Here is a 3,745-nt window from a genome sequence, read left to right as displayed (position 1 = left end):
TTTACTGGATCCTACATTCTCTGGACGTCCTGATTAGCTGCTTACCGACTGGGAATCCTATGAAACGTTCCTCTCTCCACCTCCTAATGGAGTCTGAAAGAGGAGTCATTTACCAATGGCTGCATTGGGCAGAGCGCCCAGATGGACTCTAAAATCTTACTTGAAAATGCAATTTCACCTGACGTTAGCAGGAGGCTTTCATGTACTTAAGCAGAGGTCATAGAAATTGCAATGCAATTAGCACTCTCCCTTTTACAGAGGCTGCTTCATTTGAAAAGCATTACACACCTTTTCTGCACCATTCAGCATTAATCATTCATTTTCAGGGATAAATTGCTGGGCTTATGAGAGCCAAAAGGCAGCTGTGGCTGGCCGCGGCGTGACGCTGCTCCTTGGACCGCGTTTCTGAGACCTACATGGGGAGAGCTGAAAGCTTTTCAGAGATCTGAGGACAACATGGGAGGAAAAAACTACTTTAAAAAATCTCCAGTCTGCTTATTTAGAGAAAAAGTTTATAAGAAGAAGAAGCGTTTGGGTTGAATTCCTTCTGCAGGGAATGTGTAGTTAAAGGAGATCAGCATCACTCCGAACAAAACGCCTCCTCTGGAAATACAGCAGAGATATATTAGCACACCCTCCGACTCTGAATCAGGAGAAAGGAGGAAAGTCATTCCAATTTTATGCAATAAAAGAAGTTGTTAAATGGAAGCAGATACTGAAATTTGCCAAACCTCTTCAAAGCCCATCCCAGCTCATGTTGAGCCTCTCAGCACGATTCTAAATGCAGATAAGGAAGAAATGGAAAATGGAGGCCAAATTGACCCTTTCACAGCATGTTAAGTCACTTTGTATGGGCACCTGGAGAGGCTGCCCCCCTCCCATCAATAAAATAATTTAAAAACACATTATACTCCTTTAAAAGGGCCCATTTGTCAGACCAGGTGACTCTTAAAAGAACCGGGGGATTAGTGACGCCCTGGAACAGGTAGTTTTAATTCAACCACGATCGATAGGACTTAGACGGCTGTTGTGCCGGGAGTGAATATTAAAAAGGCTATTTCAGGTGAAATGTCTCTTGTGCATAGAGTCAATAAAAATAGATGGGGGGTACACAGACGTGCGTTTCAGGTTTTCAGTCCCAATAATCACTGGAATCCTGGATGAACGAAATGTTCAGGAGCTGCAGCAAAATTCTCCTTTTTATCAGGAACTCATCGTTAATTTAATCCAATTCATCATATTTCATTCCTCACTTTGGGAAATACTGTAAATAACAGCTTATAATGGGAACTCTGAGTGATTAAAGCACGTAGTAAATATAAGAAACACATGATTGAGCTAAACATGAGGGGAGGAGCTTCCTGCGTGATTAAAAATGAGAGTTTAATTGACCAATCAGAGGGCTTCATTACAGCCTTGCCCAGGGGCTCACTGACATGCAGAACCTGGAATCAAACCCACAGCGCAGAGCAGAGCTGGTCCCACTGGGGAAACTGGCCTCCTCCCAGTTTGGTGGTCCTTTATTCAAACTGGGATCTCAGATTATTTCAGAAACACAAAAAGGTTTGAAGTTTTTTAAAACTTCCTCAAAGCTTCATGTTTCCTTCATAAACTGACGTGTTTGTTTGTTCCTGGAGGTTCATTAAGTGAGAGAAAGAGCGGTCCCCTCGGCGGCGCCTGCCTCCCTCCCTGCTGCTGCTCCGTCTGTCTGTGCAGGGATGGAGTTTGGTGATGACTGGGAGAAGCAGTGATTTGGCCTGTTAGTGAGTGTGTTGGGGCTAATCAGACAGAGGGGCCACTGTAATGGACAGAATCTGGGCAGAATCACAGCTAGAGCCGCCGCGGTGGGGAGTGGGTAATGCAACTAGATTTTTTTCTGGTCTCAGGCAGCGCTAAGACGGAAATGGGGTCAGCAGAGGTGGAGGCAGCATCAAATGAACAGCTGTTGCTTTTGACGGTGGAGAGCTGCCTGGAAAAGACTCGGAGCCAAACCTTCCAATCTGCCTCTGTCTGCACGCTCAACAATGTATGTAGAAATGAAGGGCAGGACCTGTGCATATTACTTTCATTCTGCATCCCAGAATTCAGCCTATCAGGGAGGCTCTGCTGAGAGGAAGCTCAGGGCAGCAGAGTGATGAAGCAACATGGAGTGTTAGCGCCTCACTGCATGCATGGCTTATCATTCAGAAACAATTGGCTGTTAGAGGAATGCATCTCATAGGGAAATGATCACTGCTGCTCCGCGGCTTTATTCATGCATAGAAAAACAGGTAAATGAATAGAAACACATATGTATAAATGTAAATATATATCTGATAAAACAGAAGCTGCTATCCAGCCAGGGACTGGAGGGATGCCGTGCAGAGAGAAACCCAGAACATGAACTCAGCAATACCCCCCCCCATTTACTAAACATTCACTAAATACAGGATATTATCTCGGTTTTCCTCATGTTTCCATTTATTCTTTAGATAGTATCCTGTTCCATTGGTTGAACAAGCAAATTATTCAGTGGGAAAAGAACAGACAGTCAGTCAGTCAGTCAGTCAGTCAGTCAGTCAGTCAGTCAGTCGGTCAGTCAGTCAGTCATTCAGTCAGAATCTTATATCATTTTCCTAACCTCTCTGCCGCGCTGGAGGACAGACAGGAACTAGCAGACAGGCCTGGTTTGCAGCATGTTTTAAATCCTAACTTCTGACTCATTTTTATGCTTTAGGAGTAATTTTTTCATTTTGACTGTCCTAGAATTTGTTGTTTTCTGGATGTTTCAGATTCCAGACTTGGAGTTTTAGTCAAAATTAAAATGAAATTAACAGCATTCTTTTCTTCAGCTTTTCACGTTTACATTAAAATGTTTCACATATTTATTATCTGAGACATATAAATACAGATAGAAAAATAGAGACTATAGAATAACAGGAAAGCTAGATGTCACTGCTGCATGAGCTCTGATAAAAAGAGAGATCATATCTCTCCTATCCTGGCTTCTCTTCATTGGCTTCCTGTTAAATCCAGAATAGAATTTAAAATCCTCCTTCTCACATATAAAGCCTTAAATGGCCAAGCTCCATCTGACCTTTGATATATTTTTCTGTTCATGGCCTGAACTACCCATCAGCCTCAATCCTGGAGGAACCATCAGCTGAGCTTCTAGACTTTTTGCAGAGGGGCAGATTTGCCGCCCATCTGGCCTGACAGTCCTCCATCCATTGCCATAAATAAACATGTTAATATGTAACTACATCACTTTGTTGTCTGCAGAGAGGACAATATTGCATTGCCAGAATAGTTAAAGTTTATAAAAATAACAAATGAATGGTTTTATGAAAGTTGACTGAGATGTTTATCACATGTATTGATTTTATTTTAACAAATCACATCCCAGTGCTTTTTAAAAACCAGTACAGTCAGATCTGACAGCAGAAATGTGACAAACTGTGATCTGATCGTCCCAAGAATCGATTCAAAGAGGAGTTTATTCTCCTCAGAATAAAGAAAATGACCTGCATTAATGAATTAATATTAGTGTTTGTAAACAGGACAGGTCTGGATCCAATGCAGTGGTTTGATGCACTAGATGTCACACAGGTGAACCAGCTCAGCATTGTCTTCATAAATCTCTGGGAACCTGTCTTTGTCCAGGTGGCAGTAAAAGTTGAGGAGAAGGAGTTGTTGGTAGTGATGGTGATGCTCCACGTCCCACTGCAGCTCATTGAGCTCCAGCTGCAGGTTGTCTGGAGCGTCT

At 42.7% G+C, this 3,745-nt stretch overlaps 1 pseudogene; it reads right to left on the bottom strand.

The window, feature by feature from the left end:
• Positions 1 to 3,573: 3,573 nt before the first annotated feature.
• Positions 3,574 to 3,745, bottom strand: part of LOC107104271 — a 15,729-nt pseudogene continuing 15,557 nt past the window's right edge.

The sequence above is a fragment of the Cyprinodon variegatus genome, unplaced genomic scaffold (assembly GCF_000732505.1).
Source record: "Cyprinodon variegatus isolate N-32 unplaced genomic scaffold, C_variegatus-1.0 Scaffold1674, whole genome shotgun sequence".
Classification (NCBI taxonomy): Eukaryota; Metazoa; Chordata; class Actinopteri; order Cyprinodontiformes; family Cyprinodontidae; genus Cyprinodon; species Cyprinodon variegatus.
This window is presented reverse-complemented; position numbering and strand designations above follow the sequence as displayed.